Source organism: Salvelinus namaycush, chromosome 1 (genome assembly GCF_016432855.1).
Source record: "Salvelinus namaycush isolate Seneca chromosome 1, SaNama_1.0, whole genome shotgun sequence".
NCBI classification, from domain to species: domain Eukaryota; kingdom Metazoa; phylum Chordata; class Actinopteri; order Salmoniformes; family Salmonidae; genus Salvelinus; species Salvelinus namaycush.
Window position 1 is genome coordinate 70,099,694 of NC_052307.1, and position 26,802 is coordinate 70,126,495.

Sequence of the window (26,802 nt, forward strand, 5' to 3'; positions counted from 1 at the left end):
AGTTGGTCTATAATCCTTTTTTAATTATGCAATGTTACCAAATGAAAATAAAGTTGAGGTGCCTTCTGCCCTGATGAAGGTAGGCTAGTCTTCTCCAGGACCCATTGTTGTTCAAGACAGTTACAGTCATTCATTACATTCTTATTGGACTCACATACTCTTAGACAAAAAGTGTCCTTCTGCTTTCTCCATAGGATAACCATTTTTGGTTCCAGGTATAACCCTTTGGGGAAAATGTTATACATGGAACCCAATAGGGTTCTACATGGAACCAAAAGGGGTACTACCTGGAACCAAAAAGGGATCTCCTATGGGGACAGCCGGAGAACCCTTTTAAGTAGATAGTACCATTCTTTCTAAGAGTAGAGTTGGCCTGGGCTACAGTTTATTGATATAGTCATAGACTGAATTGTAGTGTTTCAAGGCATTGTTAATGATGGTTGATGAGTATTACAATATAATTAGTAGAGCATAATATACTGTAATGAGGTAGATATATGAGTAGATATAATATGTGGGTGGAATTCAATTTACACACAATATTGATAATTATTTTGAATTATATTTTAGATTCTTGGCGACAGGGGAATCCTACAGGACCATTGGATTCAGCTTCCAAGTTGGACAGTCCACGGTGGCAGGCATTGTCCTCTCTGTGGCACAAGCCATTTGGGACTGTCTGGTTGGTGAATACATGCCTGTCCCCAAGGAGGAAGACTGGAGGGCCATCGCTGCCGAGTTCCTGGAGAGGTGGAATTTCCCCAACTGTCTTGGCTCCATTGACGGGAAACATGTAGTAATCCAGGCTCCACCGTGCTCAGGTTCGCAATTCTACAACTGCAAGGGTACATATAACAGTTATACTCTTGGCTGTAGTAGATGCCATCTACTGTTTCCATGTTGTCGATGTTGGTGCTTACGGCAAGGGAAGTGATGGCGGGACCCTCCGGGACTCTGCCTTCGGCCAGGCACTTCAGGATGGCACCCTGGAGATTCCACCACCTGCATCACTCCCTGGAGCTGAAGACCTGGGACCTGTTCCCCACATCTTCGTCGGCGACGAGGCCTTCCCTTTAAGACCCAACCTCATGAGGCCCTACGCTGGACGCCAGCTGCCATTGCCAAAGCCTGTAAGGATCTTTAACAAACGATTGTCCAGGGCAAGGTTAGTTGTTGAATGCACCTTTGGGATTCTGGCAGCCCGGTGGAGAATGTATTGGAGAGTGCTTGGTCTCAGCCCCTCAAATGTCGATGCCTGCGTGAAGGCTACATGTGTTCTCTATAACTACCCGCGGAGGTCATTCCAGGAGCCGCTCCGGATGGAGATGGGCACGCCAAATGGTCACCTACCTGATGTCACCAGGGCAGGTGCCAACAACGCCCCCAGACAGGCACTCCAGGTGAGGGAGAAGCTGACCACCTACTTCTCATCGCCAGCAGGTGAAGTCCCATGGCAGTATGCCGTGGAGTGAAACTGCTCTTTTAAGAGCCCCCTAACACAAAGGTTATTTTAAGAACCATCCACCGTTGTCCATAAAGTTGCATTTTCCCCCCAGATTACTTTATGTATCATTGTCTCTTCCTTTGGAAGTTATATTTAAGTGAAATTTGGGAGTAAAGACCACACCTTAATAACCCCTTCCCTCTCCCATTAACGTCAGTATTATACACACCTGGCATGGTACATCAGGTGAGCAGGAGCACTTATTAAGGTTATATGACATACAGTTAGTATGATAACAAAGGGAAAGGGTAACCTAGGGTCCATACATGTCACGCCCTGGCCTTAGTATTCTTTGTTTTCTTTATTATTTTTAGTTAGGTCAGGGTGTGACATGGGGAAGGTATGTGTTTTTGTATTGTCTAGGGTGGTTGTATGGTTTAGGGGGTTAAGTAGAGTAGATGGGTTTGTGTTTAGTGTAGGTGTCTAGCTGTGTCTATGGTTGCCTGAATGGTTCTCAATCAGAGACAGATGTCATTAATTGTCTCTGATTGGGAGCCATATTTAAGACAGCCATAGGCACTAGGTTAATGTGGGTAATTGTCTATGTTGTACGTTTGTAGCTTGTGTGTGCACTTACGTTTATAGCTTCACGATCGTTTGTTGTTTTGTTTCGTTTTGTAATAGTGTTCGTTGCGTGTTTTTTCCCTTCTCTAAATAAAAGAGAAATGTATTTTGCACACGCTGCGCCTTGGTCCTCTCTCTCACCCATAGACGATCGTGACAATACAAATAGTACAGTTTACCACCATGTTCACTGGCCTGACAAAATACAGGTGGAAAAAAAACAAATTAGGAAGAGAATGTTTTTACTTTCATCAAGAAATAAGCAGATTAAGTCTAAATGAGATATTAATAAACAACTGAAACAACTGACTATGAAAACATTATTTAATTAGTATTCAAGTACAGGAAAGGACATGACAGGTATGTGTGTTGTAAAAATAAAAATAAAAAATAGAACTATTAAAAGAAGTGTGTATGTGCGTGTAAAAAAATAAATAAAATGAATGTGTAGCCTGTAATCTGTAAGAGAACAACGAGAGCATGTATTTTTGGCACAACTGCAGACCGATACAGGGACTACTCATAAAGCCTAGACGTAGTAGGGGAACTTCAGACATGGCCATAAAGAGAGAGGGCAGGGCACTGGAGATCTGAGGTACAGAGAGGAGTGGAGAAGAGGTGTGTGTGTGTGTCTCTGTAAAAAATAAAATAATGTGTAACCATAACACAGCTAAACAAACAAATGGCCCTTGGACGTCATGGACCAGTCGATGGAACATAACTTCACAAACAGTTTCAACACTCTGGTTTTCAAGTGGTTTTAAATGAAAGAAATATATTCACCTTTAGTCTCGTAAGAGACCAACAAGAGCATCTGTGAATTCTCCGGTGTGTGAGTTTCAATTCTGTCAATTCAGAAATCTATGTAACACTAATAATGAATGCTATCCTAAGACTTTATAAACAAATGACTTTATGAATTGACTGAATTTAAACGGAACTTACGTGTGTGAAAAGAAAGGTACAATGAGGGAGGTCAAAACAACAACCAGACAACTCCTCTTCCTGTCCTTCCTGTCCTTCCTGTGAGCTGGCCGGCTAAATTGACTCCATTTCTGAAAGGGAAGAGAAAAACAACACATACAAGCTTAACATAATATGACACCATAAAAGGTGAGATTTATGTTAACTAAATACTGCTTGTATAGTGTAGTTAGTGGCATAAATATAGTAACAGTGTGGTAAAGTTGGTAATACTTGCTGTTTACTCATGGAATTTGTATTTCAGATCAAAAGATGAATGTGACAGGCAAATATTTAGACAGCAAACTGTTGTTTTAGGATATTTTCTAACCCAGAAACAACAGCTATACCTGTTCCTCATATTTATACTTTGATCTGAAATACCAATTAACCTACATGAGTATACTGTAAAAATGACCTACTTTACTTTACTGTCGCAACACTTAATGACACTACCTGTGATGTGGAGAGAAAAAAAAAACGTACCCTTGAACTTGTCATCGAAAAGCAGCTGATACATTTTAACCTTGACTGCTGCTTTTCTTTGCTGAGGCAGCCTCTTCAGTGTTGGCACCAGGCTCATGGCAAAGAGGGTCTCTTCATCCTCCTTCCTGTGAGCATCAGGTTGGGCTGCATCCCTCTCGACGGCTTGGAGGAGCCTCTGCTGAAATTAGTTGAGTGGATCTGGGGGCTGGTACCTCCGATGACGCCTGGTGTGACGTTGTTCCTCTTCGTTTCTCTCCACGGGCCACATGCTGTTCAACGAGGTCCTCAGTGGTCACTTCCGTGAGGTTCATAATAATCTCAGGTGGTCCTAGATCCAGAGGTGCTTCCTCCATTTCATAATCCTCCATGGCTGCACCGGTGGTGGTCATACTCGTGGATGATGTAGACGTTGTAGAGGGTCTTGATGCACCGGTGGGGACAACACTTGTGGATGACATAGTAGAGGGTCTGGCTGTAAAATTGCCACTCATTGCCCTAGGCACAATAAATGGATCCAGAAAATAAAGAATGTGGCAGAAGCGCCAAGGCTGCTGGCCTGAAGCTGCTGACCCAGACCTCTTCTTCTCTTTCTCTGTCCTTCTCTCTCTCTGATACCTGTCCCTGAGTCCTATCCACTCCCCCCTACAGTCTTCTTCTACATAGACATGAACATGATAAGCCAAACCATTACCTAGCATAACTATAGTTATTAGATTGCTATCATGGACATGTCACCTACTGTACACATAGACACACACACACACGGTTATCTGACCAAATTATCAGGGGTACAGTAGTATCTACCATTTCTATTACTATTTATCTAGCATACACTCACACTCTTTCAAACATGATTATTTGGTAAAGTTATCAGGGGTAGTAACTAGCATGATTTATTTGACTATTTCTTTCACACACACACCTCATTGGCTAGGTTAGCAAGCTAGGTTAGCTAGCTAGCTAACGCTAACTAGCCACATCTAGCACAAGCTCACTACTAAACTGACCTGGCAATCCTACTTCACCTATTCAGTTTAAAAAGACCACTAGAGGGCGGATAACTCCACGGAATATACATAAATTACCCTTGTGCGACAATTCGATTCTTGTAGCAAATTTTTTTTTTACTGTTTCAGTGGGATTGTTTATAAATACACCTAAACGATTCAAATAATGATCAAATTAGTTATGGAAAGCGTAATGTATTGTTCTTCCACACTTGAATTTGTAACTAATGTCATGCCATAATATCTACATAAAACATCATCTTTGTGATGAAGTAATGATGTTCTAAAAATATGTTTATATCTGAAGCTTTCATCTTTGCATTCACTTCAGTTCGAATTCGAGGTTTTGAGTGTGTCTGATCCGTGTGATCAAGCGATGTTTGTAATTTAGCTCACGCGCTCTGGTTTATATAGATAAACGTCACATCCGTTGTATACAGACTTCATTCGCTGTCAAGAGGGTGGATGCCTAGCTAGCTGGTAAGTGATGCGCTTATCAACTGTACTTTGATTAAAAACGTTTTATCTGAAAGCTCTTAACAAATTTACTCCCGTTACAAATAACAGTTGTTGTAACAAGGAATAGTACCCTAGTGTCCCAATTGTATTAGGTTTGTTTTTTGTGTTCTAGCTTTTTTGAATATTTTTTTAAAAATCGTGTCGCAGAGCGCCAGCTACAGTAACGTTACCTAGATAGCTAATGCTAACATTAGTTGTCGATAACTAGCTAGTTAGCTGTGGCCTTTGGGAGTTATGTGGCCGTTCAGTAGCTACTAACCAAAAACCTACAATTTAGCATGAGTTGCAAGAAGTTCTAAGACATTCAAACTATGAATGCTTGGTAGTGAGCTGGCTTTTAGTATTTATTTTAAGATATCTCTGATATAATGTAAATGTGCACTAGCTAACGTTAGCTAGTGTGATTTGATTGATTGGTTTTGAGACATTATTTTTGCAAATATGTTGTCTTTGCCCTTCCAGCGAGGCAATTTCAAGGAGTGTATTTCGAGGGTCAGGGAAGGTACCTAGCTAGCTAGCCAGCTAACGCTAGGTAACTAAGCTAGGTAAACTTGTCTACGGAAAGGGCAAACATGTTTACAATAGGTATGGAACCCTTCTAATAGTCAATGGTATTCTGCCAATTTACAGCCTACTAGTTACTTGGCTGCTAACGTTAGATCTTTGGGTGTGGCTTATGGGGGCTAGTGGTTAAAGCGTTGGGCCAGTAACCGAAAGGTTGCTGGATCGAATCCCCGAGCTGACAGGGTAAAAATCTCCCGTTCTGCCCCTGAACAAGGCAGTTAACCCACTGTTCCCCGGTAGGCGGTCATTGTAAATAAGAATTTGTTCTTAACTGACTTGCCTAGTTAAATAAAGGTAAAATAAAACATGCTTTTCCAAACGGGTTGGGGTTGGTTACAGTGATATTTTCTTATGTATTTTGTGTAACTATTATGTTGCCGAACTTTTTCTCCACTCGAGCCTGACAGGGGATTTCGTTGTAACGTTAGTTTAGGGCGTTAAAAGGCCGTATTAATAGCTTGCAACATAGTGCCCGGTGTGAGTTTCGATGAAACCGGCGTACTGCGCTTGCGGAGATTATGTTGCACCTTCCTGCTAAATAGTGAACAGATTCATAAATACTAGCCTACGAGCTACGTCTATGCATTTTTCTATGCTTCAAAGGTGGTTAACTCGGCTCACTTGAACTGACCACACAACCGACTAGTACCAAGCTGGTCGGATTTGAAAGAGGATCACCGATTTATAGTAGGTACATTCTAGTGTGGCTTTTTATAACTAGCGAGCCGGATGGGCAATTTTGCGAACTCTTTACTTGAAAGAAAAAATCAACCTCCCCACAACTGCTCTTCCGAGCTCATATCTGCTTACTGTAGTTAGATCACGAGCGTAAAGTCAGTAGATAACTATCGGTATTTAGCCGTGCTAGTATATCTAGGTTGCATTATGTTTCGCTTTCATCAACATTTGCTTGTGTGTTATAGCAAGCTAACCAGTGAGGGACAGCCGGAGCAAGCTTGCTGCATCCTCAGAACGGGAGTAGCCCTTACTATCCGTTGCAGTTGGTAGCTTGCTTGATAGATAACATCAATAATGCTGCACCGTTTTCGATATTCTACATTGATCTGGGTATTGTATGATTTGTTTAATGTTATAGATTTTTGCTTGGGTGGTAATGTTGGATTGAGAATTTGACAAATTTTGCTAAAATATGGGCCAGTAGTACAGTATCGAACAACTCGAATCAAATTGTATTTGTCACGTGCCAAATACGACTTTACCGTGAAATACTTGCTGGCTTAGGAGTCCTTCCCAACGATGCAGTTTAATAATAAAATGATAACTAGGAATAGAATACACAAGAATGGCAATACAATATATACAGGGAGTACCAGATCAATGTGCAGAGAGGTACTTTTGGTAGATATGTACATGAAGGCAGGGTAAAGGGACTAGGCATCAGGATGGATAATAATAAGAGTAAAGAACAGAGCAGCAGCAAATTATGAGTGTTAAAGTGTGTGTGGGGGGGGGGGGGTTGTGGGAGTGTCAATGTAGTGTGCGTGCTTGTGCATAGGGTCAGTGCAGTTAGTTCGGGTACCATTAGTTGGCTATTTAGCAGTCTTATGGCCAGAGGGTAGAAGCTGTCTTTGCTCCGGTACCATTTGCCCAACGGTAGAAGAGTGAACAGTCTGTGGCTTTGGTGGCTGGAGTCTTTGCCAATTTGGCATTCCTGATATAGTGGTCCTGGATGGCAGGAAGCTCGGCCCCAGTGATGTACTGGGCTGTCCGCACCACCCTCTGTAGCTTTTTGATGTCAAGGGTGGTGCATTTGCCATACAGAGTGGTGATGCAGCCAGTCAAGATGCTCTCGTTGGTGCCGTTGTCGAAGGACCCGAGGGCCCATGCCAAAACCTTTCAGCCCGAGGGGAAAGGGGCGCTGCCTTGCCCTCTTCATTACTGTGGGTGTGTGTGGACCATCCTTAGTGATGTGGACGCCAAGGAACTTGAAGCTCTCAACCCGCTCCACAACAGCCCCGTCGATGTTCATGGGGGCATGCTCTCCCCTCTTATGTATTTATTTCACCTTTATTTAACTTCTTGCCGCACGGATCCCTTTAGCTGGATCATTTTCGTAAACAGCCGCTGAATTGCAGAGCGCCAAATAAAAAATTATAATCATGAAATCACAAGTGAAATATACCAAAATATAGCATAGCTTGTTGTTAATCCACCTATCGTGTCAGATTTTGAAAATAGGCTTTACAGCGAAAGCAATCCAAGCGTTTGTGAGTTTATCAATCACTAGACAAAACAGTAAGAACAGCTAGCCTCAAATTAGCTTGGTCACGAAAGTCAGAAAAGCAATAATTAATCGCTTACCTTTGATAATCTTCGGATGTTTGCACTCACGAGACTCCCAGTTACACAACAAATGTTATTTTTGTAAGATAAAGATTAGTTTTGTAACACAAAATGCCATTTGGGTTGCGCGTTATGTTCAGAAAACCACAGGCTCGTTCTGGTCCTGAAAGGCAGACAAATTCCAAAAAGTATTCGTAATGTTCGTAGAAACATGTCAAACGTTTTTTATAATCAATCCTCAGGTTGTTTTTAACATACATAATCGATAATATTTCAACCGGATGGTAACCTATTCAATACTACAGAGAAAGAAAATGTCGAGCTACATCTCTCACGCGCAGGAACTAATCAAAGGACACCTGACGCGTTTTGAAAAATATCGCTCATTTTTCAAAATAAAAGCTTGAAACTATGTCTAAAGCCTGGTCACAGCCTGAGGAAGCCATTGGAAAAGGAATCTGGTTGATACCCCTTTAAATGGAGGGGCAGGCAACGGAACAGGGATTTTTCCAAATAAAAGGCACTTCCGGGTTGGATTTCCTCAGGTTTTCGCCTGCAAAATCAGTTCTGTTATACTCACAGACAATATTTTGACAGTTTTGGAAACTTTAGAGTGTTTTCTATCCTACTCTGTCAATTATATGCATATTCTAGCATCTGGACCTGAGAAATAGTCCGTTTACCTTGGGAACGTTATTTTTCCAAACATAAAAATTCTGCCCCCTAGCTGAAAGAAGTTAACCGGGTAGGCCAGTTGAGAACAAGTTCTCATTTACACCTGCGACCTGGCCAAGATAGAGCAGTGCGACATAAACAACAGAGTTTATCCCATGTGTAACAAACGTACAGTCAATAACACAATAGAAAAACCTGTGTACAGTGTGTGCAAATGAAGTAAGGAGGTAAGGCAATAAATAGGCCAATAGTGGCGAAGTAATTACAATTTAGCAATTTACACTGGAGTGATATGTGCAGATGAGAATGTGCAAGTCGAAAAATACCGGTGTGCAAACGAGCAGAAAAATTGGTTGGATGGGATATTTACAGAGGGGCTGTGTACAGCTGCAGCGATCGGTAAGCTGCTCTGACAGCTGATGCTTAGTTAGTGAGGGAGATGTACGTCCAACTTGAGTTAAAAAAATTAAAACAAATTCAGGGATGTGTATATATTTATTTTTAATTGCAATTCATTCCAGTCATAGGCAGCAGAGAACTGTAAGGAAAGGCGGCCAAAGGAGGTGTTGGCTTTGGGGATGACCAGTGAAATATACCCGCTGGAGTGCGTGCTATGGGTGGGTGTTGCTATGGTGTCCAGTGAGCTGAGATAAGGCGGCACTTTGCTAGGTAAAGACTTATAGACGACCTGGAGCCAGGGTGTTTGGCGACGAATATGTAGCGAGGACCAGCCAACGAGAGCATACAGGTCGCAGTGGTGGGTAGTAAATGGGGCTTTGGTGACAGAACGGATGGCACTGTGATAGACTGCATCCAATTTGCTGAGTAGAGTGATGGAGGCTATTTTGTAAATGACGGCGCCGAAGTCAAGGATCGGTAAGATAGTCAGTTTTACTAGGGTATGTTTGGCAGCATGAGTGAAGGAGGCTTTTTTGCGAAATAGGAATCCAATTCTAGATTTAACTTTGGATTGGAGATGCTTAATGTGAGTCTGGAAGGAGAGTTTACAGTCTAGCCAGACACCTAGAATATGTGGACAACTACAAATACCTAAGTCAGAACCGTCCAGAGTAGTGATGCTAGTCGGGCGGGCGGGTGCAGGCAACAATCGGTTGAAAAGCATGCATTTCGTTTTTACTAGCATTTAAGAGCAGTTGGAGGCCACGGAAGGAGAGTTGTATGGTATTGAAGCTCGTTTGGAGGTTAGTTAACAGTGTCCAAAGAAGGGCCAGATGTATACAGAATGGTGTTATCTGCGTAGAGGTGGATCAGAGAATCACCAGCAGCAAGAGCGACATCTTTGATATACAGAGAAGAGTCGGCCCGAGAATTGAACCCTGTGGGACCCCCATAGAGACTGCCAGAGGTCCGGACAACAGGCCCTCCGATTTGACACACTGAGCTCTATCTGAGAAGTAGTTGGTGAACCAGGCGAGGCAGCCATTAGAGAAACCAAGGTTGTTGAGTCTGCCGATAAGAATGCGGTGATTGACAGTCGAAAGCCTTGGCCAGGTCGATGAATACAGCTGCACAGTACTGTCTTTTATCGATGGCGGTTATGATATCGTTTAGGACCTTGAGTGTGGCTGAGGTGCACCTGTGACCAGCTCAGAAACCAGATTGCATAGCGGAGAAGGTATGGTGGGATTTGAAATGGTCAGTGATCTGTTCACTTGGCTTTCGAAGACTTTAGAAAGGCAGGGCAGGATGGATATAGGTCTGTAACAGTTTGGGTCTAGAGTGTCTCCCCTTTGAAGAGGGGGATGACCGCGGCCGCTTTCCAATCTTTAGGAATCTCAGACGATATGAGAGAGGTTGAACAGAATAGTAATAGGTGTTGCAACAATGGCGGTGGATAATTTTAGGAAGAGAGGGGCCAGATTGTCTAGCCCAGCTGATTTGTAGGGGTCCAGAATTTGCAGCTCTTTCAGAACATCAGCTGTCTGGATTTGGGTGAAGGAGAAGCAGGGGGGGTCTTGGGCCAGTTGCTTTTGGGGTGCAGAGCTGTTGGCCGGGGTTGGGATAGCCAGGTGAAAGCATGGCCAGCCGTAGAGATGCTTACTGAAATTCTCGATTATCGTGGATTTATCTTTCTCCTATAGTGCACGATCATCGCCTTGGTCTTATTGAGGTTGTTGTCTTTGCGCCACACTGCTAAGTCTCTGATCCCCTTCTTATAGGCTGACTCATCGCCGCCGGTGATCAGACCTACCACGTGTTGTCGGCAAACTTGATGATGGTGTTGGAGTTGTGCGTGGCCACGCAGTTTTGGGTAAACAGGGAGGGCACTAAGGACAAACCCCCTGAGGGGCTCCCGTGTTGAGGGTCAGCGTTTCTGAGGTGTTGTTGCTAGCGCTATGACGATTATGGAATTTTAGGTAATTGTTATGCAAATAGACACTTTTAATTGTCATTTTAAATGTTTTGAGCTTATAATGCCGCTTTGAAAATGATCTACGACATACGTAATGAATAAAACACAGCTTTGGGCACACCAGATTTAAAAAATGAATGGTTTTGACTGCTTGGGACTTTTGGAAATTAAGCTTCTCCTTCCGACTGTGCCATTTTGCTCGTAAAATGATTACCAATTTTACCCACTTCATGTAAAACTTAACTGCTATTGGCTAGTCCATGAACAGCGTTCTCACAGTTATTTCCCCACCTTTGTGTGGCTGAATGTTACACACACAAGACACATTCAATCAGTACTGTCCAACTCAACTGACTATCTTATTAAAGGATTTGAATAATCCCCTCATGTGCTACTACAACACAGAGGTCTTTGGTATTGTTGTTGAGCTAAAGGCAGCTTCTATTGCTATGTCTGTGGTCATGTGGAATGTATTTCCTGTTTGGAGAGGGGTGGGGGGAACGTGTGACCTTCTACCGACTATCTTGTTGCTCCACAAGTGATCTGAAGAAGGGGGAAGTTTTTATCAATATAAACATCTCATTTTTGGGCCATTTTATCATTGTGTAATCAGGTTGTCAATGCTGCTGTCTCTGGTTTTGATTATATATTTTAAAAAACTAGGCCAACTACACTGTTATTGGCCTAAATCTGTCACTGAGTTTGAGTATAGACCAGTTGTTGGGCATCTCAGCTCCTCTAGTAAACCAACATTTCCAACACACATATTTGTCACAGCCCCCTCTTTACCCTTGGGTTTCTGTTTGCTTTGAGCTTGTCACATTTTAAGACATTGCATTATTGGCTGTCATCCAAAGCTTGATGAGATATTCAACTTAACAGTAGTTTGTTTTACTGCATGCAGATTGAAGAAATCATCCTCTATGGAGATTGACTTGACTTTAACCATGTTTTTATGCAAGTAAAGTCATACTGTATAATACATTTAAAAAATCATAACAGCTGTGATGGAAACAGGAAAATTAGGTAAAATTGTTTGAAATGGTGACATGACGCTGTAAGGTTGGCACAACTGTATTTGGGGAGTTGCTCTCATTCCTCAAGCTCTGCTAGGTTGGATGGGGAGTGTTGCTGCACAGCGATTTTCAGGTCTGATGTTCGATCAGGTTCAAGTCCGGTCTCTTGCTGGGCCACTCAAGGACATTCAGAGACTTGCCCTGAAGCCACTCCTGCATTGTCTTGGCTGTGTGCTTAGGGTTATTGTCCTGTTGGAAGGTGAACCTTCGCCCCAGTCTGAGAACCTGAGCGCTCTTCATCAAGGTTCTCTCAGTACTTTGCTCTGTTTGTCTTTGCCTCGATCCTGACTAGTGTCTCAGTCCTTGCCGCTGAAAACATCCCCACAACATGTTGGTGCCACCACCATGCTTCACCGTAGGGATGGTGCCAGGTTTCCTTCAGACGTGACGCTTGGCATTCAGGCCAAAGAGTTTAATATTGGTTTCATTAGACCAGATCTTGTTTCTCATGGTCTGAGTCCTTTAGGTGCCTTTTGGCCAACTCCAAGTGGGCTGTCATGTGCCTTTTACTGAGGAGTGGCTTCCATCTGGCCACTCTACCATGAAGGCCTGATTGGTGGAGTGCTGCAGAGATGGTTGTCCTTGTGGAAGGTTCTCCCATCTCCACAGAGGAACTCTGGAGCTCTGTCAGAGTGACGATCGGGTTCTTGGTCACCTCCCTGACCAAGGCCCTTCTCCCCCGATTGCTCAGTTTGGCCGGGCGGCCAGCTCTAGGAAGTGTCTTGGTGGTTCCAAACTTCTTCCATTGAATAATGATGGAGGCCACGGTGTTCTTGGACCTTCAATGCTGCAGAAATGTTTTTGGTACCCTTCCTCAGATCTGTGCCTCGACACAATCCTGTCTCGGTACTCTATGGACAATTTCTTTGACCTCATGGCTTGGTTTTTGCTCTGACATGCACTGTCAGCTGTGGAACCTTATATAGACAGCTGTGTGCCTTTCCAAATCATGTCCAATCAATTGAATTTACCACAGGTGGACTCCCAAGTTGTAGAAACATCTCAAGGATGATCAATGGAAACAGGATGCACCTGAGCTTAATTTTGAGTCTCATAGCAAAGTGTCTGAGTAATTATGTAAATGAGGTATTTCTGTTTTATTTTTAATACATTTGCAAACAAATCTAAACCTGTTTTTGCTTTGTCATTGCTGAGGATATTTTATTTCATAAATTTTAGAATAAGGCTGTAACGTGTGAAAGTGAAGGGGTCTTAATACTAGCCTAATTTTCACCTGGATTTGTTTGCCTGTAGAGAGAGGACTTTGTCAGACTGCGTCTTTCTAACACTTACTGAGAAGCTCTGGTTTGTTGCATCGTTCGACATAGATAAACCCTCTTATCGCAGATATCCCTGTTGATTTATGTCACAGCTCTGTTGCTATGGAAATAAATGCATTGCTCTGCAGATTTCTTTGTCTGTGTACACTCTTCCTGACCACTGATCCAACGCCTGACTAGCCGTGTCCCAGACCATGGACCAGTTGTTAGTTTTTGTTGTCAGTGTAACTAATGTATTGATCAGCAGATCCCTTTTTAATTTTGTTTCCTGTTACGTGTGAGAGAGTCAGCTCATGAGCCCAATAGTCACAAGATATCTATTTTTGCCTTTTGTCTCATGGCTTTGTCTATTCTTTCAACTAACTGGACGAACCAGAGTGATATTTTCATTAACAAAGCATTCTAGTGTTGCTCATGCTGCAATGCTCAGAATATGCTGTTCTCTCAGACTCATCAGAGTTTAGAATGTCACAATGGAATCTTTGATGGTGGTTAGGGGGAGGGGGGTGTAATGAATCCCAGATGAACAGGAATGATTCTAGTGTTCCATGGTTTTTTGTTTTCACCTAATTCTGGCTATGAAATATAGGACTACCACTACAATGTAAGGTAAGCATGAAGTGTTTTTTAATTTATTTTTTTGATGGCAGCTTTTAGCAAAGTGGCAGGACTTTTGTTTTGCAATTGTGTGTCTGATTGGTGGCCCCCGAGGGCTAGTTTCTCAGATGAATTCCTAGATCCTGAGGGAAGCAGCACTCTCAAGAATGTCATAGAAAAAACAGGTGTAGCAGGAAGGAACACCTAATGTTACCCAGGTTTGAACCTCTTGAAAACTACCCCTAGAAAGACAGTAACCAGGTCACATTTCAAACCGTATTCCCTTCCCCTTGGGTGTTCACAGATCTGAAATAGCTTGATAGATGATTCGTTCCATCTAGTCCCTCCAATCAGCTAGGTTGAGGGTCTGACATAATCCTTCAACTACCAATGTCTTTCAGACATGTGAAGGCTGGGGCTACTGGGTCAGAAATGAAGCCGTGGAAGTTATCCTCACTTGCCTCATCCTGTATTTCTCAATAACATATATTTAAACCTCTGTGCCCTCTAATCAGTGCTAACCCTAAATGAGATTTCTCTCGAGACCAAACAATTCATTCTTGATCTATTCCCATACAGTAGGCTAAGTAGACTACATCAAATTAAACAGCAATAGTATTTTTTTATGTCAGGAGAATGATTTCCATACATTATCTGTGCTTCATATTTGTAGAAAGTAAATGTTAGGCATGGCATATACATGGTACTGTACATTTGTGGCTTTTCTGTTTATTGGCAGACAAATCACATTGATGAATAGGCCTCATGCATGCCACAGCCACATTGCCTAGGCTCTGACAGTGGTAGTGCCAATAACAACTTTCAAAATGTCTGAAAGAGAAGCCCTAGGACTCTGTCTTTTTGTGGAGCTTATACGTAGGCAGAGTAAGTGTCAACAACATCTCTTCCTAGGATATTAACAGTTTCCTGATACCAATACAGATGAATTAGGCCTATTCCTAAACAGCTTATACTTACTGATACCTTTTGAACAATAAATCCTACTTCATGTGTGTCTGGGCATCATTCCAGCTATTGAAAATCAAAGGCTAGAGCTGTCATTCATTTTCAGGTCAGGCTTAGTACAAGATGTTACAAGGCTATTTTTCCCCTTTGACTTACCCATGGACTGCTCAAATCTAGGCCAAATAGAAGGTACAACATTTGTTTCTCAGGAGGCAATTCCATTTGTCAGACACATAGCTAGTCTTGACCTCATAGCGTTCTTGGTCTTAAAAATATAGTATTCTTGGGAATTGATCATTCATTGACGATGTTTTGATAAGTTAGCCTAGCTAGCAGCAGGGAATCTTTCAGAATGCACAAGCAATTTCCTGTAGGTTCATATCAAGCAAAAATCATGATTCCCCAATGACCTTTTTTTTGTAGTTACACATACTTAAGATGGTTACATAACACAAATATACAGTGGCAACAAAAAGTATATGAACCCTTTGGAATTACCTGGATTACATCAAATTTGATCTGATCATTTAAGTCACAACAATAGACAAACCTAGTGTGCTTAATTCTTAGGGATCAAATCCCGTTAACGGGATCGATTTGACAACATCCGGTGAAATGGCAGAGCGCCAAATTTAAATTATTAGAAATATTTAACTTTCATACAATCACAAGTGCAATGCACCAAATTAAAGCTTTACTTCTTGTTAATCCAGCCACTGTGTCAGATTTCAAAAAGGCTTTACGGCGATAGCAAACCATGCTATTATCTGAGGACAGCACCCATCAAACACAGACAATCATATTTCATCCAAACTCAGAAATAACGCTATAATTCATGCCTTACCTTTGAAGAGCTTCTTCTGTTGGCACACCAATATGTCCCATAAACATCACAAATGGTCCTTTTTTGTTAGATTTAATTCCGTCGTTTATCTTCAAAATGTCCATTTATTTGGCGCGTTTGATCCAGAAAAACACCAGTTCCAACTCGCTCAACATGACTACAAAATATCTAATAAGTTACCTGTAATCTTTGTCCAAACATTTCAAACAACTTTCCTAATACAACTTTAGGTATTTTTTTAACGTAAATAATCGCAAAAATTTAAGACGGGATAAACTGCGTTCAATAGCAGATAAAAACAAAGTGGAGCGAGCTTTCAGGTCGTGCGCCCCAACCACAACAGTACACTAGACTCGACCCTCGTTCTGAACAGCCCTACTTCTTCATTACACAAAGGAAAAACATCAACCAATTTCTAAAGACTTGACATCCAGTGGAAGCGATAGGAACGGCAAGCAAGTGCCTTAGAAATCTAGATCCACATAGAAAACCCATTGAAAAGTCACAACAACAACAACAAAAAATCCTGGTTGGTTTGTCCCCGGGGTTTCGCCTGCCAAATAAGTTCTATTATACTCAGACATCATTCAAACAGTTTTAGAAACGTCAGTGTTTTCTATCCAAATCTACTAATAATATGCATAACCTAGCTTCTGGGCCTGACTGGCAGGCAGTTTACTTTGGGCACGCCCTTCATTCGGACGTGAAAATACCGCCCCTTAGCCTAGAGGTTAAACTAATAACGCACAAATTATTGTATTCAATGTAGACAAGAAAAATACATAATTTAAACATTCACAGTGTAGGTTGGAAAAAGTATGTGAACCCCTAGGCTAATGACTTCTCCAATAGCTAACTTGAGTCAGTCGGCTAACAGTGAGTCCAATCAATGAGACGAGATTTGAGTTGTTGGTTAGAGCTGCCTTGCCCTACTAAAAAACACTCTCAAATATTCACAAGAGGCATTGCCTGATGTGAACCATGCCTTGAACAAAAGAGATCTCAAAATCCCTAAGATTAAGAATTGTTGACTTGTATAAAGCTGGAAAGGGTTACAAAAGTATCTCTAAAAGCCTTGATGTTCATCATTCCACGGTAAGAAAAATGTTCTATAAATGGAGGAAGTTCAGCACTGTTGCTACTCTCCCTAGGAGTGGCCGTCCTGCAAAGATGACTGCAAGAAAGCAGAATGTTCAATGAGGTTAATAAGAATCCTAGAGTGTCAGCTAAAGACTTACAGAAATCTCTGGAACATGCTAACATCTCTGATGAGCCTACAATACGTAAAACACTAAACAAGAGTGGTGTTCATGGGAGGACACCACGGGGGAAAAAACATTGCTGCACGTCTGAAGTTTGCAAAAAGTGCACCTGGATGTTCCACAGCGCTACTGGCAAAATATTCTGTGGACAGATGAAACTAAAGTTTAGTTGTTTGGAAGGAACACACAACACTATGTGTGGAGAAAAAAGGCACAGCACACCAACATCAAAACCTCATCCCAACTGTAAAGTATGGTGGAGGGAGCGTCATGGTTTGGAGCTGCTTTGGTGCCTCAGGGCCTGGACCGCTTGCTATCATGGATGGAAAAATTAATTCCCAAGTTTATCAAGACATTTTGCAGGAGAATGTTAGGCCGTCTGCCGATTTGAAGATCAACAGAAGTTGGGTGATGCAACAGGACAACGACCCAAAACACAGAAGTAAACCAATAGAATGGCTTCAACAGATGAAAATACACCTTCTGGAGTGGCCCAGTCAGAGTCCTGACCTCAACCCGATTGAGATGCTGTGGCATGACCTCGCAAGACATCCCAAGAATATTGCTGAACTGATATAGTTTTGTAAAGAGGAATGGTCCAAAATTCTTCCTGACTGTTGTGCAGGTCTGATCCCTAACTACAGAAAATGTTTGGTTTAGAGGTTGACCGATTTATGACTTCAACGCCATACCGATTTATTGGAGGACCAAAAAAAGCCGATACCGATTAATCGGCCGATTTTATTTATTTATTTTCCCTAAATTTTTTTATTAAATTTATTTTAATTTTTATATTATATTTGTAATAATGACAATTACAACAATACTGAATGAGCACTTATTTTAACTTAATATAATACATCAATAAAATCAGTTTAGTCTCAAATAAATAATGAAACATGTTCAATTTGGTTTAAATAATGCAAAAACAAAGTGTTGGAGAAGAAAGTAAAAGTGCAATTAGTGCCATGTAAGAAAGCTAACGTTTAAGTTCCTTGCTCAGAACATGAGAACATGTGAAAGCTGGTGGTTCCTTTTAACATGAGTCTTCAATATTCCCAGGTAAGAAGTTTTAGGTTGTAGTTATTATAGGACTATTTCTCTCTCTACCATTTGTATTTCATATACCTTTTGACTATTGAATGATCTTATAGGCACTTTAGTATTGCCAGTGTAACAGTATAGCTTCCGTCCCTCTCCTCGCTCGAACGAGGAACACATCGACAACAGCCACCCTCGAAGCAGTGTTACCCATGCAGAGAAAGGGGAACAACTACTCCAAGTCTCAGAGCGAGTGACGTTTGAAACGCTATTAGCGCGCACCCCGCTAACTAGCCAGCCATTTCACATCGGTTACACCATCCTAATCTCGGGAGTTGATAGGCTTGAAGCACAGCGAAGAGCTTCTGGCAAAACGCAGGAAAATGTTGTTTGAATCAATGCTTACGAGCCTGCTGGTGCCTACCATCGCTCAGTCAGACTGCTCTATCAAATCATAGACTTAATTATAACATAATAACACACAGAAATACGAGCCTTAGGCCATTAATATGGTCGAATCCGGAAACTATCATCTCGAAAAACAAGACGTTTATTCTTTCAGTGAAATACGGAACAGTTCCGTATTTTATCTAACAGGTGGCATCCATAAGTCTAAATATTCCTGTTACACTGCACAACCTTCAATGTTATGTCATAATTACGTAAAATTTGGGCAAATTAGACGGCCCAAACTGTTGCATATACACTGACTCTGCGTGCAATGAACGCAGGAGAAGTGACAATTTCACCTGGTTAATATTGCCTGCAAACCTGGATTTCTTTTAGCTAAATATGCAGGTTTAAAAATATATACTTCTGTGTATTGATTTTAAGAAAGGCATTGATGTTTATGGTTAGGTACACATTGGAGCAACGATATGCATCGCATCAATTATATGCAATACAGGACACGCTAGATAAACTAGTAATATCCTCAACCATGTGTAGTTAACTAGTGATTATGATTGATTGTTTTTTTATAAGATAAGTTTAATGCTAGCTAGCAACTTACCTTGGCTTCTTACTGCATTCGCGTAACAGGCAGGCTCCTCGTGAAGTGCAATGTAATCAGGTGTTAGAGCGTTGGACTAGTTAACTGTAAGGTTGCAAGATTGCATCCCCCGAGCTGATAAGATAAAAATCTGTCGTTCTGCCCCTGAACAAGGCAGTTAACCCACCGTTCCTAGGCCGTCATTGAAAATAAGAATGTGTTCTTAACTGACTAGTTAAATAAAGATTAAATAAAGGTGTAAAAAAATATATAATAATAATCGGCCAAATCGGTGTCCAAAAATACCGATTTCCGATTATGAGAACTTGAAACCGGCCCTAATTAATCGGCCATTCCGATTTAATTGGTCGACCTCGAGTTTGGTTGAGGTGATTGCTGCAAAAAGGAGGGTCAACCAGTTATTAAATCAAAGGCTTCACATACTTTTCCCACCCTGCACTGTGAATGTTTACACTGTGTTCATTAAAGACATGAAAACGTATAATTGTTTGTGTTATTAGTTTAAGCAGACTGTGTTTATCTATTGTGGCTTAGATGAAGAGCAGATCAAATTTTATGACCAATTTATGCAGAAATCAAGGTAATTCCAAAGGGTTCACCTCCATTTTCTTGCCACTGTAGCATTGTAATACGTCTCAGATGAAGGACACCCCATAAATCCAGGCTGCGCAGTCAGTCTCTAGTATGGGGGATGGTGAACTGAGGGTAATGGACTGTCATAAGGGGCTTCCAGAGGGGAAATCTCAACCTGCTGTATCCTGGGAAACCAGTGCAAGCCTGCTCTCAGCTATTTTCCTCCCTGTGAGTCTGTCAGAGGGGCTAAAGTTCTTCGGCACTGCGACTGATTTCCTTCATATGGATTCTGGAGAGTTCATTTCTTTTGTAGATGACATAGAACAACCATGCTTCAGTATGTATTAAGCTATGTAATTGTATTTTTTTCTGTTACGCTGTGTGCGCTGAACTGACATGCATGATTGTTTCTGACACTCCATTGTTCAGATGAAGGGTTATTAAATTGTCTAAAATGCTCAACTCAAACAGCGCTGTGTAGCCTACTGTACTTCCTGCGATGTAATTCAAAGCTCAGGATGTGACTTTCCATTGCTCCTGTTTTTACCATGTAATGTTATTAAAACAAAATCCGACAACCCCATAGAACAGTTGACCTATTTACGTAGTCTGCTTGTGTGTTCTAGAAATAATATTATTCTTGAGGTGCGTTCAATTTGCGGGAGCCATAGGGAGGGAAACATGTATTCTGACAAGCAGTCATTGCACAACAGTTCTTAATGCAATTGCGGGAAGACACTTTTGAAGCAGTTTTGGCCTTTGTTAAAAAAGAGGGGGATCCCATTTGCTACTATGGGTGTGAACGTTAAAAGGAAATTGGGATCCTTAACGTTAAAAATCCCAAACTGAAATAATGTTTTTATTATTAATTTAAATGTAGTTAGTTGCAGTGTAGTTATCAAAAAACATATTTTCCATGTTAGTCTAACTAGACGATAGGCTATAAAGGCCTGGGGAAATTTGAGGACCAGAGGAAGAGGTGAACTTTAGGTTAGTGAATGTGTGAGGAAAGCAATACCAATTTTACCAAGATGCGCTATATATACAAAAGTATGTGGACACCCCTTCAAAATAGTTGATTAGGCTATTTCAGCCACACCCGTTGCTGACAGGTGTATAAAATCGAGCACATAGCAATGCAATCTTCATAGACAAACATTGGCAGTAGAATGGCCTTACTGAAGAGCTCAGCGACTTTCAACGTGGTCCTGTCATAAGGTGCCACCTTTCCAACAAGTCAGTTTGGCAAATTTCTGCCCTGCTCAAGCTGCCTCGGTCAACTAAGTCCTATTATTGTGAAGTGGAAACGTCTTGGAGCAACAACAGCTCAACTGCGAAGTGTTAGGCCACACAAGCTCACATAACAGAAGCAACGTTGGCACAAAAATTGTTCGTCAGGAGCGTCATGAAATGGGTTTCCATGGCCGAGCAGCTGCAAAAAGCCAAAAATCACCATGCGCAATGCCAAGCGTTGGCTGGGGTGGTGTAAAGCGCACCGCTAAAGAAACGAGTTCTCTGGAGTGATTTAATCACTCTTCACCATCTGCCAGTCCGACGGCTGAATCCGGGTTTGGCGGATGCAAGGAGAATGCTACCTGCCTGAATGCATAGTGCCAACTAAGGTTTGGAGGAGAAAAAATAGTGCCAAATCTTAACGCTACAGTATACAATGACATTCTAGACAATTCTGTGATTCCAAGTTTGTGGCAACAGTTTGGGGAAGGCCCTCTTCCTGTATCATCATGACAATGCACAAAGCGAGGTCCGTACAGAAATGGTTTGTCGATCTGTGTGGAAGAACTTGACTGGCCTGCACAGAGCCCAGACCTCAACCCCATCGAACAACTTGGGGATGAATTGGAACGCCCACTACGAGCCAGGCCTAATCGCCCAACATCAATGCCCGACCTCACTAATGCTCTTGTGGCTGAATGAAAGCAAGTCCCTGCAGCAATGTTCCAACATCAAGTGGAAAGCCTTCCCAGAAGAGTGTAGGCTGTTATCGCAGCAAAGGGGGGTACAACTCCATATTAATGCAAATGATTTTGGAATGATAAGTTTGATAAGGTATCCACATACTGTACATCAAAGTATGTGTACTAGAAGTCGACCGATTAATCGGAATGGCCGATTTAATTAGGGTTGATTTAAAAAAAAAAAAAAATTTTTTTTTTTTTTTTTTTTTTTTCTCCTCCCAAGTTTTCGTAACAATCGGAAATCGGTATTTTTGGGCGCCTATTTTTTTATTATATTTTTTTACACTCTTTATTTAACTAGGCAAGTCAGTTAAGAAAACATTCTTATTTTCAATGACTGCCTAGGAACGTCCTGCCTCGTTCAGGGGCAGAACGTCAGATTTTTAACCTTGTCAGCTCAGGGGATTCAATCTTGCAACCTTACGGTTAACTAGTCCAATGCTCTAACACCTGATTACATTGCACTTCACGAGGAGCCTGCCTGTTACGCGAATGCAGTAAGCTAAGGTAAGTTGCTAGCTAGCATTAAACTTATCTTATAAAAAACAATCAATCAATGACTGTCATTGCTCCAATGTGTACTTAACCATAAACATCAATGCCTTTCTTAAAATCAATACACAAGTATATATTTTTAAACCTGCATATTTAGCTAAAAGAAATCCAGATTAGCAGGCAATATTAACCAGGTGAAATTGTGTCATTTCTCTTGCGTTCATTGCACGCAGAGTCAGGGTATATGCAACAGTTTGGGCCGCCTGGCTCGTTGCGAACTAATTTGCCAGAATTTTACGTAATTATGACATAACATTGAAGGTTGTGCAATGTAACAGGAATATTTAGACTCATGGATGCCACCAGTTAGATAAAATACGAAACGGAATTAACGTTTTGTTTGAGGTGATCGTTTCCGGATTAGTCAAAGGTACAGTGGGGCAAAAAAGTATTTAGTCAGCCACCAATTGTGCAAGTTCTTCCACTTAAAAAGATGAGAGAGGCCTGTAATTTTCATCATAGGTACACTTCAACTATGACAGACAAAATGAGAATTTTTTTCTCTCCAGAAAATCACATTGTAGGATTTGTGATGAATTTATTTGCAAATTATGGTGGAAAATAAGTATTTGGTCAATAACAAAAGTTTCTCTACTTTGTTATACAGTGATCCCTCGCCACTTCGCGGTTCACTTATCGCGGATTCGCTATTTCGCGGATTTTCATAATGCATTTTTTTTTTTTTTTTGGTGCATTGTGCTCTGCATTCTGATTCGCTAAAAACTCACTCCCGCTTCTTGTATCAAAACATGCTACGAATTGTGCTATCATTTTGTCGTCTCGTGCAGTTATGTGTACGTACATAAAACAGCTTGGCAAATTTACATTAAGTTGGCCAAATTATCTTGTAATTTCGAACATCTCCTAAACCCATAATGTCGACGAAACGGCCTACACGTGAGTCACTGTATTTGTATACATGTAATAGTTGCTAATTGTAAAAAAAAAAAAAGTTTTCTATTTCGCGGATTTCACTTATCGCGGGTCATTTTCGGAACGTAACCCCCGCGATAAACGAGGGATTACTGTATACCCTTTGTTGGCAATGACAGAGGTCAAACGTTTTCTGTAAATCTTCACAAGGTTTTCACACACTGTTGCTGGTATTTTGGCCCATTCCTCCATGCAGTTCTCCTCTAGAGCAGTGATGTTTTGGGGCTGTTGCTGGGCAACACGGACTTTCAACTCCCTCCAAAGATTTTCTATGGGGTTGAGATCTGGAGACTGGCTAGGCCACTCCAGGACCTTGAAATGCTTCTTACGAAGCCACTCCTTCGTTGCCCGGGCAGTGTGTTTGGGATCATTGTCATGCTGAAAGACCCAGCCACGTTTCATCTTCAATGCCCTTGCTGATGGAAGGAGGTTTTCACTCAAAATCTCACGATACATGGCCCCATTCATTCTTTCCTTTACACGGATCAGTCGTCCTGGTCCCTTTGCAGAAAAACAGCCCCAAAGCATGATGTTTCCACCCCCATGCTTCACAGTAGGTATGGTGTTCTTTGGATGCAACTCAGCATTCTTTGTCCTCCAAACACGACGAGTTGAGTTTTTACCAAAAAGTTCTATTTTGGTTTCATCTGACCATATGACATTCTCCCAATCTTCTTCTGGATCATCCAAATGCTCTCTAGCAAACTTCAGACGGGCCTGGACATGTACTGGCTTAAGCAGGGGGACACGTCTGGCACTGCAGGATTTGAGTCCCTGGCGGCGTAGTGTGTTACTGATGGTAGGCTTTGTTACTTTGGTCCCAGCTCTCTGCAGGTCATTCACTAGGTCCCCCCGGTGGTTCTGGGATTTTTGCTCACTGTTCTTGTGATCATTTTGACCCCACGGGGTGAGATCTTGCGTGGAGCCCCAGATCGAGGGAGATTATCAGTGGTCTTGTATGTCTTCCATTTCCTAATAATTGCTATGTCTTCCATTTCCTAATAATTGCTCCCACAGTTGATTTCTTCAAACCAAGCTGCTTACCTATTGCAGATTTCAGTCTTCCCAGTCTGGTGCAGGTCTACAATTTTGTTTCTGGTGTCCTTTGACAGCTCTTTGGTCTTGGCCATAGTGGAGTTTGGAGTGTGACTGTTTGAGGTTGTGGACAGGTGTCTTTTATACTGATAACAAGTTCAAACAGGTGCCATTAATACAGGTAACGAGTGGAGGACAGAGGAGCCTCTTAAAGAAGAAGTTACAGGTCTGTGAGAGTCAGAAATCTTGCTTGTTTGTAGGTGACCAAATACTTATTTTCCACCATAATTTGCAAATAAATTCATCACAAATCCTACAATGTGATTTTCTGGATTTTTTTTCTTCTCATTTTGTCTGTCATAGTTGAAGTGTACCTATGATGAAAATTACAGGCCTCATCTTTTTAAGTGGGAGAACTTGCACAATTGGTGGCTGACTAAATACTTTTTTGCCCCACTGTATATGGTTTAGAGAGAAATAGTCGACGCGTTGTAATAACTTGCTGCTGAACTTGAAAGGGGTTCCTTTGTTATTTTACCGTTCATGTCTTCATAGAGAATGTCTTGATCTACTTCAAATAAGGTCTGTGTTTCGCGGAGGAGCAGACTGACAGGGGACCATGCAGACAAGCTCTGCTTTCTGCACTACAACCTAAAACTTCTTAACTGGGAATATTGAAGACCAATGAAAGCTGGTGGTTCGTTTTAACATATGTTCTCATGTTATTTGAGACATTGATTTTATTTATGTATAATATTAAGTTAAAATAAGTGTTCATTCAGTTTTGTAGCAATTGTCATTATTACAAAAATGTGTGTGTATTATTTATTTATATATATATATATATATCGGCCGATTTTAATCGGTATCGGTCGACCTCTAATGTGTACCACTGTTTTCTGCCTGCCCTCTCTCGCTGGCTTGCCTGGGGCGTATTCATTACGTTACTTATATGTAAGAAAACAGAATGAAATGGGAAGGGACCTACCTGAATTTGTCCAATAGAAACTTGTTTTATTTGCAAAATGTTGCAACTGTTTGGACTAATCAAATGTATTTATATAGCCCTTCTTACATCAGCTGATATCTCAAAGTGCTGTACAGAAACCCAGCCTAAAACCCCAAATAGCAAGCAATGCAGGTGTAGAAGCACGGTGTCTAGGAAAAACTCCCTAGAAAGGCCAAAACCTAATGATTACACCCCTGCTCTTTCTCTTCGCTGATGATGCAAGTCTGTGTTCAGTCTTCGGTCTGTTGTGTGTAGAATATCCTATTCAGTCTCCTCCTTTCCAAAAACAGTGTCTTAGGAGTCGATTCCTAGTGGAAATGGGAGGCGACGTACAAGGAGTCAAGGAATACATTTTTATTTTTGTGGTCGACTCTCCACCACTACGTCGTCGTCGTTAACAGTTGGGAAAAATAGCAATGAAAGGCAAGCAACAGCAGCGAAGTCCTGTATGGCAATACTTTGAAAAGGAAATGCAAACTTTGCGGAGTTAGAATTGAGATACAGTAATGGTAGTACAGGTGAAACGCTTAACCATCTGAAAGGGAATCGCCGTTAGATCCAAACCGTTTGCAGCAGCACAGCTGCCTTGTGAATTCACATGGATATACAGTGCTTTCCGAAAGTATTCAGACCGCTTGACCTTTTCCACATTTTGTTATGTTACAGCCTTATTCTAAAACGGATTAAATAAAACAATTTTCTCAGCAATCTACACTCAATACCCCATAATGATAAAGTGAGAACAGGTTTTGCGAATTTATTAAAAAGAAAGTACAGATACCTTATTTACCTCAGTACCAGTCAAATGTTTGTACACCTCATTCAATGTTTTTTTTATTTTATTTTTTACATTATATAATTATAGTGAAGACATCAAAACTATGAAATAGCACACATGGAATCATGGCGTAACCAAAAAAGTGTTAAGCAAATCAATATATTTATATTCTTCAAAGTAGCCACCCTTTGCCTTGACAGCTTTGCACACTCTTGGCATTCTCTCAACCAGCTTCACCTGGAATGCTTTTCCAACATTCTTGAAGGAGTTCCCAGATATGCTGAGCACTTGTTGGCTGCTTTTCCTTAACTCTGCGGTCCAACTTATCCCAAACCATCTCAATTGGGTTGATTTGAGGAGGCCAGGTCATCTGATGCAGCTCTCCTTCTTGGTCAAGTAGCCCTTACATAGCCTGGAGGTGTGTTGGGTCATTGTTCTGTTGAAAAATAAATGATAGTCCCACTAAGCGCAAACAAGATGGGATGGTGTATGGCTGCAGAATGCTGTGGTAGCCATGCTGGTTAAGTGTACCTTGAATAATAAATAAATCACTGACCATGTCACCAGCATGGCACCATCACACCACCATGTTTCACGGTGGGAACCACACATGCGGAGATAATCCGTTAACCTACTCTGCGTCTCACAAAGACATGCCGGTTGGAACCAAAAATCTCAAATTTGGGCTCATCAGACCAAAGGACAGATTTCAACTTGTCTAATGTCCATTGCTCCGGTTTCTTGGCCCAAGCAATTATTGGTGTCCTTTTAGTAGTGGTTTCTTTGCAGCAATTCGACCATGAAGGGCTGATTTCAGTCTCCTCTGAACAGTTGATGTTGATGTCTGTTGCTTGAGCTCTATGGAGCATTTATTTGGGCTGCAATATCTGAGGCTGGTAACTCTA

At 41.5% G+C, this 26,802-nt stretch overlaps 1 protein-coding gene across 1 annotated transcript in view; it reads left to right on the forward strand.

Annotated features, from left to right (window-relative positions):
- Positions 1-6,203: 6,203 nt before the first annotated feature.
- LOC120048052 (granule associated Rac and RHOG effector protein 1-like) overlaps positions 6,204-26,802 on the forward strand; it is a 47,693-nt gene continuing 27,094 nt past the window's right edge. The window contains exon 1 of the mRNA XM_038993743.1: positions 6,204-6,294. The gene's annotated coding sequence lies outside the window, so the exon portion shown is untranslated. The remainder of the gene's footprint in view (positions 6,295-26,802) is intronic.